Source organism: Eucalyptus grandis, chromosome 2 (genome assembly GCF_016545825.1).
Source record: "Eucalyptus grandis isolate ANBG69807.140 chromosome 2, ASM1654582v1, whole genome shotgun sequence".
Lineage (NCBI taxonomy): Eukaryota > Viridiplantae > Streptophyta > Magnoliopsida > Myrtales > Myrtaceae > Eucalyptus > Eucalyptus grandis.
In genome coordinates, this window is record NC_052613.1 from 49,236,521 (window position 1) to 49,247,619 (window position 11,099).

At 38.8% G+C, this 11,099-nt stretch overlaps 2 non-coding genes across 2 annotated transcripts; both read left to right on the top strand.

Moving 5' to 3' along the window:
• Window positions 1–7,610: 7,610 nt before the first annotated feature.
• Window positions 7,611–7,689, top strand: LOC120290979. The gene has a single exon (XR_005548789.1). It is a non-coding gene; the product is annotated as a small nucleolar RNA R160 (small nucleolar RNA).
• An 814-nt stretch (window positions 7,690–8,503) lies between these two features.
• LOC120290980 lies at window positions 8,504–8,578 on the top strand. Its single transcript, XR_005548790.1, has one exon. It is a non-coding gene; the product is annotated as a small nucleolar RNA R160 (small nucleolar RNA).
• The last annotated feature ends 2,521 nt before the right edge of the window (window positions 8,579–11,099 follow it).

Below are 11,099 nucleotides of genomic sequence, written 5' to 3' on the forward strand. Positions count from 1 at the left end.
GAAATCACCTCTCTCTCCTTCGACATCGGCGCCGCTGCTGCTGCCGTGTCTTCATCTTCTCCATTAAGGAAGATGTGCCTCTCACCTTACCTGGCCCGCATCTTCAGTCAACAACTCCAAGTCCACCTGAGCTCGGCTAGGGGCAAGGGCCGGCCTCGCCAGATCTGGTCTAGGTGAGGCTGACGCCGCCTAGGTGAGGGCGAGCCGGGCGAGGGCTTCCTCGCCCAGACCCGGGCGGCCTCGCTCGACGTCGCCGTCGCCGTCGCCCAACCGACTCCTAGCAAGGCCGCCCGGCCTAGGCAAGGGTCGGCCTCACCCAGCCCTTACCAAGTCGCAACTAGGCAAGGGCTCCCTCGCCGGAGCTCCTCCTTGCCCAGCCGAGCCTCGCCCGTGGCGGGCAAGGCTAGCCACCGGGCCTGTGACCGATGGCCGACCACCAGAAAAGGCAAAAAAAAAAAAAAAAGCCAAAAAAAAAAGAAAAAAAAACAGAAAAAATAATAATAATAATTCAAAAAAATTCAAAAAAAAAATATTAAAATATTATTAAAATTTGTCCACGTCAGCACATCAATAGTCTTACGTGGCACCGCCGGTGTCCACGTCGCATTTTTCGACCAAAATTAGCCGGATGGATTGAATCGGCAAGAAGTGAAAATATTTAAGACTAAATTGGTAAAGTTAAAAGGTTTATGACTGAATTGACAAAAGTACAATAAGTTTAGGACTTTTCGGACAATTTTCCCCTTTCCGTTTGCTCCATCATCTTCGTTTAAGGCTATAAAATTTTTTGTAATTTTTTATATCCTTTGGTCCATCTATGGCAACAAACTTTTGTCGCCTTTGCAAACTCTAAAGCCACGAAATCCGGTCGCCTTCGGCTACCTCTGGTCGTCTTGGGTGGCCTTTGGTCGTTCTTTTATTTTATTTTTTCCTTTTGCAGAAAAACATAGCTATGGGGACTAAAATTCTTGTCACCATTGGTTTGTTTTTTATGTTGTTTTAGGGTGGATTTTCAGACGTGTTACAGCGACAAGTTTTCATATATTTTTTTTTTTCACTTTAGAATCTTATTATTGCTTATTTGAAAATCGAAAATATTGTAACACGACCCAAGTTGTTTTGCCAAAAAAGCGATATTATCTTATAAATGGTTCTAATTGAATCGACAGCGGCCGTGAAATGGCTGTTTATTGACTTAGAACAGGAAAGCAAATTGATAGATATTAAAATACAGGAAAGGTAAATGTATTGGAAATTTAAGATAAATATAAATTCATAAGAGCGTGAGTTATACAATAGATTGTATTACAAAAGTAAGTGATCGAATAATAAAATAGACAAAATAAGTAAATATATCAGACATCAAGTTTACATGGCTCATTTATAGTGACTTGTGTCCATGGGAAGAGTGGCAACAAATTCCACTCTAGATCAAGCAATACAATGAAAATTACAATTACACTTAAGTCATTCAAACACTCTTCAATATTTTCCAAATCTCAAAAGTACCTAATAACTCATGCAGTGTTTAGCCTCGCAATTTCTCACTAAATAATCTCTCAATTTCACAAAAAAATTGTACACAAATTCTTGTCACAAGAATTTAATCTCGGTTTCAAACACTAGCACCCGAATTTAATTATCCGAACTTTGAAGTCCCATGATGAAGTTCTTTGCGCACCGTGCACTCACAGCGCTTCAAGGCTAAATCAATAAAAGCGCTTGAAGACTTTCCACAAACGTGTATTTATATAATATATTTGAAGAAGGAAACCAAATATAAGTCTGACCAAAACAAAGAATTCCACACAAAAAGAAATCCTCACATGGCATCCTTCTTAGATTCGGTCAATGATGTCCATGGGAAAATTGTCCAAAAAGTCCTAAACCTATTATATTTTTGCCAATTCAGTCCTAAACTTTTTAATTTTGCCAATTAAGTCTTAAACATTTTCACTTCTTACCAATTCAGTCCATCCGGCCAATTTTGGCCGAAAAATGCTGACGTGGATGCCGGCGGTGCCATGTAAGACTATTGGCGCTGACGTGGACAATTTTTAATAATATTTTAATATTTTTTTTTTATTTTTTTCTATTTTTTCCCTTTTTTTTTTTTTCCTTTTTGTCTTTTTCCTTGCCTTTTCCGGTGGCCAGCCACCAGCCACAACCGACCGGCTGGCCTCACCCGCCATAGGCGAGGCCCGGCCGAGCGAGGAGGAGCACCGGCGAGGGGAGCCCTCGCCCAGGCACGGCTCGACAAGGGTCGCCTAGGTGAGGCCAACCCTCCCCCAAGCCAGAGCGGTCTCATTGGGCGTCGGCTAGGCGACGGCGACACCGGGTGAGGCCGCCCGGCCCCGGCGAGGGCTGGCCTCGCTAGATCTAGCAAGGGGAGCCCTCGTTGGGGCTCGCCCTCTCCCAGGCGAGCATCGGCCTCACCCCTGGCTGGGTGGGCGAGGGTCGGCCACCAGCCATAGGCCGACGCCCGGCCGACCAGAGGTGAGGGCTGGCCTCGCTAGATTTGGTCTAGGCGAGGCCAACGCTCGCCTGGGCGAGGGGAGCAAGCCCCAGTGAGGGCTCCCCTCGCCCGGGCGTCGCCGCCGCCCAACAAGGCCGCCTAGCCTAGGGAGGGTCGACCTCGCTCAAGCGACCCTTGCTGGGCCGTGCCCGGGCGAGAGCTCCCCTCACAGGTGCTCCTCCTTGCCTGGCCAGGCCTCACCTATGGCGAGCGAGGCCAGTTGGCCGGCTATGGCCGGTGGCCGTCGTCACCTATGGCCGATGGTCGGCCACTGGAAAAGGCCAAGGAAAAAGGGAAAAAAACATAAAAAAATATTAAATATTAAAAATTATTAAAATATTGTTAAAAATTATTCACATCAAGATGGCGAGTCTTACGTGACACCGCCAACGTCTACATCAGCATTTTTCAGACAAAATTGGCTGGATGGGCTGAATCGGCAAGAAGTGAAAAGGTTTATGACTCAATTGGCAAAATTAAAAGGTTTAGAACTCAATTAGCATAAGTGCAATAAGTTTAGAACTTTTTGAACAATTTTCCCCAACTTTCCTATTTATTTCACCTTGGCAACTCCATTACCTAAGAAATTTATGTGCACCTCTTTCCTTTTTTTATTTATTAATTTTCAAAATTTAGATTTTCGCTTTAGCCTCAAATTTGAAATATATTTTAATAAATTCGATAACATTTTTTAGAGAATACAAAATACTTATTAATATCCCACGATCACAATTACTTAGGAGTAGTTATTGATTTCAAATGCACCAATAACTCAGGATCCTATAAGCGATTACAACCTAAACACCCGATCTCTAATTATTATTTTTTTTGTCGATTTTACTCTACTTTTAATTTAACTTTCACTTTCAAATTTTTGTCATGCCTCCTTATAGGGCATGGAAGTCAAAACTCACATACGATCTTTAGTTATCTAGTAATAACTATCTATAGAGAGTTACAAATACCGAGACTATAGGCATAACCACCCAGCAGATTTACAATTGTGTGGATCCATCTTCTTTATATTCGAGCTCCAACAGATAATTCTATTGATGAGTTGTCAGCTACCGTTCAAGTTGCGGACCCTTTTGTTCATTGAAGACTTCTCTGCTTTGACCAGGCTTTGCTCTTATCAACTGAACTTGCTACTTATCGATGTCAAGAGCCGGTAATTTTTTTGGTATCAACACAAGTGCATGTTGCGCCTGAAAATATCTCATCCCTGGTTTCCTTGGCAGTCCTCGACTCCGCAATCAGTTTCTGCCTCTTCCATCCATGTCTAACAGCAGTTGTCAATCGGCCTCTGTGGACCATCATCTTCTGTAGCATAATCTATGTAGGTTTTTGAAATTTAAGGGCGTAGAATCATGTGATTTTAATTTGAATATCATATAGAAGCTAGAGGATATATGACGTAAGTAGGTTGACGGCTTTTATGATTTTCAAATTCCTTAAATCATTTTAATTTACTGGTTTGTTGGCATCTCACACTTCTCGTACGATATCGTCCATTTATCAAGAAATTTTTAAACATTCTAACACATCACCAACATGTTATATGTGCACTCAATTTCATAGAAGAGATATCAAGCGATCACATGTTTAATATTAGTATGATTAACTTAACCTATATATTTCCAGAAATTTATTGCTAGAAAATTGTTATAAATCATCTATGAATTTTGGTCTAATGTGCAATGCCGTCCCTAGATTTTTAATTTATTCAATAAAGTTTCTAAATTATTGTTGAATGTACAATCTAGTCCATGAACTACATGATAATGTCCAATGCCATCATTCCATGAATTCAAGTTAATGCAATCTTTTGATGTGGCTTTTAATCCGTTAAGTTTAAATGGAGGACAACTGAAAAAAAAAAAGTTACGTGTAAATTATTTAAGTAAGATATTTATTCCGAATTGAGATATATAGTCTACATCATCAAAAAAAAACGATGAACATACTGATGTCTTAATTTTCTTCTTCTTTTTCTAAAGTAGATGGATAGAAAGATGGATGAGTTAACTTATTATTTTAAAAATCTGATTCAGCATATAATAATTTACGTCATCTAATAAAAGTAATGGAAGGACTACATTTAACATTTTCCAATGGTACAAGATTCGTATTAAAACAAATTAAAACTCCAGGGATCGCATTACATATTAAAATAAAGATCACAACCGTTTATATTATTTTTCTTTTATAGCCTGTCTTGCTAAGTGGTAACTAAATATGGGTTTATTGTGTTGGACTTGTTTTCCTTCTAGCAATTTCCGAGAAACTTGTCAGAAAAAATGTCACGAGCTGAAGTTCATGGACGTTGAACGCGCCACTTGGGCGACCAAAGCTAATTTTCTATTCATTTGCTAAAGCAGTATGTTAAGGACAACTTTTAAGTTATGCGAAAAACATTTGCCGTTACAAACAAGTGAAAATCGAGGAAGAGTGCAAAAGGGCGAGCGCTTGTATCTTCACTTTTGTGGTGGACAAAAATCTGATCATTAAGGTGAAAAAATTGAAATGATTAATGCCCAAGAAAAGGGAAAAAATTTCTGCGCGGATAAATTCCAGTTAATATCGATAAGGTTCGAAAATTGATGGTAAAAGAATGATTGGTGGCTTATTGGTAAGTTTCAGTTGATATTTCATGATCGGATTTTCGCAACTGTGTTACGTCACGCCGCTAGGAAAATCATGTTTAGAATTTTAAGTAGCCACATGAGAGCCAAAGATCCACCGAAGCGATTTTATCCAGTTTATATAAAGAAGATGAATCTAAACAAACAAATATAGTCAAGGGACGGAATATATAAATACAAAAATTCAAGGAGATTGAGCTTACTCGCTTAATTAAATGATCTCAGAGTATAATGGGAGGAAAAATCGAATCCAGGGAAAATCTTACGAAAATTGAAATTGTTTCCCATTGGTTTGGAAAGGAGCAAATGAAAACATCGTTAAAATAGTAAACATCAATTCTTATTTTGTAAGAAGCAGCGAAGAAAAAGTTTCGAGCTTATCCCAATTTTCTTCGTTCCTTCTTCCCATTGCCAAACAAAGCATAGCGAGCTCTAATTTCGGGGATGGTAATTGTTGACATGACACAAATACTCAATCCAAAATTTGCACTTTACTGGGAAAGGAGAGAAGGCGAAAGATGAAAGGGTCTAGAAAATTGGTAAAATTAAATATTTAAGGAGTGAGAGAAAGACTAACCAAATTCTAAAGAGATCATCGGGACATCAAATTATAAGGATGATAAATTTTGATATAGTATGATCATATAATTTTGATAGCACGATATTGAGTTATCAAGATAAATCAAATACAAAGGAATGGGATGAATTATCAACTCTAATGAGTAATGACCATTTACTACTAATCAAAATCAAAGACTTATAAGCTATTAACTTTTAGGGTCATGATCGAAACTTTAGGGCTTGTTTATTCTTTAATTTAACTTAAGTAAGCAATACTTCTTTATTTTCTCAGTAAAATTTTAATTTTATCAAAATTTTAAGGGATAAGTGTAATAAAAGTCCTAAAACTTATTACGAAAATACAATTGAATCATAAAACTTACAAAAAATGCAATCAAGTCCTAAAACTTGTCAAATTGGTTCAATTGAGTCACAAAATTAATACCGTCAAACTTATTAATAAAAAAAAAATTTGACGTGGCGCGAACGTAGCAATTTAAATAAATTTTCATTTTCCACATGGCTTTTTAATTATTTTTTATTCAAAATTAGATTTAAAAACAAAAAATGAAAATCTAAAATTTATTTTAAAAAAAACTGTTAAAAAAAGAAGAAGAGAAAATGACAGCTCCTTCGCCACTGCCGCCACCACCCATCGCCAGAGGGGGCAGTGGCGGAGGAGCTGCCTTTTTGTCCTTTTTAATAGTTTTTTAAAAAATTGAATAAAAAATAATTTTAAAAAGCTATATGGAAAATAAAAATCATTTAAAATGCCACGTCCACGCAATATCAATATTTTCGTTAGTAAGTTTGACGATGTTAATTTTAGGATTCAAGTAAACTAATTTGATAAGTTTTGGACTTAATTGTACTTTTTTGCGTTTTAGGATTCGATTGTATTTTAATGTAACAAGTTTTGACTTATATCAAATTTTAAAATATTATGAAAAACTTATCTCAAACTATGTATCAACATTAGTATGTCGTGAAAATCTTTAGTGCTTTCGATTAAAAAGTTAAGGTGCGCGTGCTACTAGTTTCAAATAAAATAAGGAAAAAGAAAACAATTCAGATGGGCAAATGGTACAATTATCCAGACGAAAAATAAATAGCAAAAAAAAAGGCAGAAAAGAAATTAATGTTGACACGTCAGCCCTAGTTGAAAATAAAATGTCCTCCCTTGCAAGGCTCGCCCTAGGCGGCGGATATAAAACATACATCTGCCTCTCTCTCTCTCTCTCTCTCTCTCCCCCGCCCCCTTCTCTGTTTTTGAGTCTCACTCACCCGCAGTCACTGCCTCAATAGGCTTCAAATTTGCCGCTTCGAGCGTCCATGTATCTCGATTTATGTCCTAGTTTGATGCACCGACAAGCCCCTTGTTTCCTCTAATGTCTGGATTCAAGGAAAAATTCGAGAGAAGGTGGTATCAAAGGTGCAAAATTTAAGAATTGGCAGAAACGGAGCATGTGCTGCTGTGCATTGGATTAAGAGGGTATCTCTTGCACGACCTCTGCTTTCTGCCAACAGATCAAAGTCCCTCGCTTTAAGCCCGTGCCCCCCTTTTTCTGGGTTCCCCTTCATTCGACCTTGGTCGCCTAAATGTCTGTCCTTGATTTGAAAAAATGTCCACTGTTTTCTTGATCTTGGTAGTTTTCATTTGCCCACCGCGCATGCTATCGTTTGATGTGGCGGTGTGTTTTTTATTTGCTTTTCTTTACTTGTCTGATCAAGGATTGGTGACAAAAGTTTCGCTTTTGTTTTGGTGTCAAGCTTTTGAGATGATGGTCAGTCGCGTGTTATTTTGGTAGTGGTTTTTTTGAAGCTGGGGTGTCGCCTAATTTGGCTAGCCGTTTGGTTTTGCGTGTGCTTTTCATTGCACCGGATGCGGTTGAGGCAAAATGATGAGTTTCTTGTATCTGAAAATGGTGTGGATTGCCATATCACATAGGTCTTCAAAGTTCTCTGATTGCTTCTTGATATGTCAGAAGCTAACGATAAATGCTGAAATTTCCCACTAATCATTTGATTTTGTGCGTTTGTGTGAATATATGGTTGTGCCTGAAGTATTTATATTAGTCTACGGCCTGTGGTTGCCTGTTGGGTCGGTTTGATATTTCAAAGTTCTTTTTATCCCCTTTCTAATTCTCCGAGTGTATATTGCCTTGATCACATGTGCCTTTGCTGAGTTCAGAGTGTCATATGCTACTTCGTCTGAACAGTTCCTGCATTCATAGAGTAACGGGGATAAAAAATAGCGCAGTCAGTCCATGTGTAAATTTGTGCTGGTAGCGATGTTTTTGACATGTTTAAATTATTTGCTGCATATTGTTCTTTTCGAAAATGATTATAACCTTCTTATATGGAGGTTGGTTGTACAAGCTTTATACGAGATGTGCGGGATTTTTAGTCTTGCTTTCTCTTTTGTGGTTTTCCATATGGAATGGCACTTATGATGAGGCTTCGGTTCATTTATCACAGTGTCGACGCAGGTTACTTGTCATGGTAGTTTCCCACTATCTAAGTGTTTTCCCCTTGTGTTCCTCTCAGAGGTTCCTGAATGAAAATAGGGAGTAAATTGAGTTGGAGATGAACAATTCTTCCCTAGTGATACTAGTGTCCTCTTCGGTCCAAATCAGAGTTCAATGTACAGTTGCTATATCCAGAATCTTTTGTTGCTGCTGTCGATTGACTAGCTCTTACTAAGCAAATAAGTCTTTCTCGGCTACATTCTAAAAGCTATATTTGTTACTTTTTTCTTCACAAGACCTTGTCTCTTTTGAATGAAAGCAAATGATGAGCTTATGAAACTGAATTTCATGTTGAAATCAACATCATATGGTCTTCAAAGTTCTCTGATGCTTTATTTATCTTCTATCCTCATGGCTCATGCTTCTGTAAGAGCTAGTACATATTTGCATGTCTGGTGCCACTGGGGTGACTCTTGTCACATTTCTTGGTGGTAGGTACTGATTGAGTTTTGAGTGTCCTGTAATTGTTTGTAATATTGGGTGGAATCCTGATTAAGTCCCTGAAATTCTGGTTGAATGTCTGATGAGATTCATCTGTCATTACTGTGTTGAAATTCAGTCAAATGGTTGCTTCCTTATAATTTATGTAATTCCCATCTGTTTCTTTTCACCACTGAGTAATACGCATCTGTTCAAGCTCACTGATTTTCTTACTAAAGAGCTTTTATTTGCTCAAGAATGTGTTTTTGGTATTTGTATACGTGCTTGTTTCTGATGGAAAACAAGGCACCATTTTTTCATAGTCTGTGATGCACTTGTCTCACAGGCTATACGAGCATGGTGCAAGAGTAAAGAGTCTCCCTTGTTCAGTTTTGCTCACTCGATCAGCTGACAGATGCAGCAAGAACTGGGAAGACACATCTTTTGTCATATTTTCACTTTCAAACATGCATGCTGCTATGCTTTTGTTCATAGATGTGGGTACTAGCCTACTAGGTGATATTTACAATGCTCTGTAGGGGAAGCCTTTCTGTCCACAGGAGTGGGACAATTCTAACTTTTCTTTGTTGGATTTTTTGGTTTTTGCTCTCTTCTACCTGCTGGGTAAGATGCTGCTCCTTCTATCATTGGATGTGTTTCCGGGCCAAACTTTGATGTCAACAGTAAATTTCATTGCGAAGCCGTCAAAAATTCACAAACATGGGGAGAGGGACTGAAAAAGTGGAGGGTACACCGCACAATGTCTACACATTGATTTCTCAAACAGATTCATCATAAAACGTGATAAGAACATGATTTTGTGGCGAATACTTAGTCCAGTACTCCACCGCACGAACATGTGTGTTGACGTTAAAATAGCATGACTAGCATTTTAAGGACAATAAGCGCTCTTTTTTTTTTTTTTACTTTTTGGTTGAAGAATGATCACCTTTGCTTGAGCGTAAATGTTTCCTCTAATCACATGGAAATTCTTTAACAGGCGCGTACAGTCATCAAATTTCCTTACAGAGAGTGGGATCCCCTTGTACATGTACATTTTCATGTACAGAGAGTGGGATCTTCCAGAGTCAAGCATGTCAAATTGCATAACTTTTCCATACAGTCTCATTATGAATTGATTTTGGGTCGGGGTCTGCATCATTTTATTGATTGGCTGCTAAAATTTCCATATCAGCAGAAAGTAGGCGAAGTATCAAGATTGTGGCCTTCCTTTTGGATGATCATGTCATGTTATTTATGAAAGGGTCATAGTAACGAATGTCCGCTGTAAACGATAACTTGTTTCGATGCAGCAACGCCTGACTGGCTCCTGAACAGATTGGAAAAGAAAGATTGAGGTATTCTTTTCAGGCTTCATCCGTCAAAGACGATCTCATGGATCTGAAGAGGGGAAGAATGGATTTTTCACACCATTTGTCGTATGATTGATCATGTTTACATACTCTATCAAATGTAGACACGAACTCTGTCAAGTCTATCATACCCTCATTTAAGCGGTATTGAAACTCTCCCATGAGTCAACTTTTACATAACGTAATTGTAAACAGAGATTAAGTCTTAGTTAAATGGTTTTTTGGAGAATCAAGGGAGTAATAAATTTATTTATTTTTGGCGAGTCCGCCTCTATAGAATTCAAAATTCACATATTTCCACCAAGCACAGGACTTTGTATGCTAAATTTTGTTTAACATTGAATTTGTACACCCATGAGAACCCAATTCTCCCATACGCCTATATCTATCCGTTAACTTATCGAGTCAAGCCCCGTAGAATTGGGGAGCTAATGATTGACGAAATTTAGTGCTATGATAGGAATTTGTGTGATTCTCTTTGAATGTTGACTAATTTAGAAAAGGAAAATGCATTGTTACGAATGGCCTTTGAATGTGCGCAAAAATACAACACTGCCTGCACCTTTCCTCCAAATCGTTGCAAATTCCCCCACGTACTTTCACGATGATTGACTTGTAACCAACCCTCTTTTGCACATTTAGAGGAGCAATAATCAAGATATCTTTCCCTTCATTCGATCCACGGAAATGCCATTTGGAGGCCTCCCAAAACAGGTCCTCTCCGACGTCCGGGGGATGCCGGATCATCGAGACAGGACAATTGGACCACGGTAGAGACTGGTTTGGTATTTGCCGATGTGGGCAGCGAAAGGTTTTTCTAAATGAGAAAAACGTGCCAAATTAAGGACCTTTGTCCTTACCATGATTGACCCTTGATTATCCACTGAAAAATAAAAGGGAACCGGCCAAGAAAATAACTCGAAAAGAAAAGGGCCGAGGCCTTACTTAATATGGGACGTGATCTATGCAATGTCGATAGACGAGGACGCCCGAGGTTCCTCCATATTCAAATCCATCGCCAAAGGAAATCTTCGAGTGGATGGGTAGCTAACTTCAATCC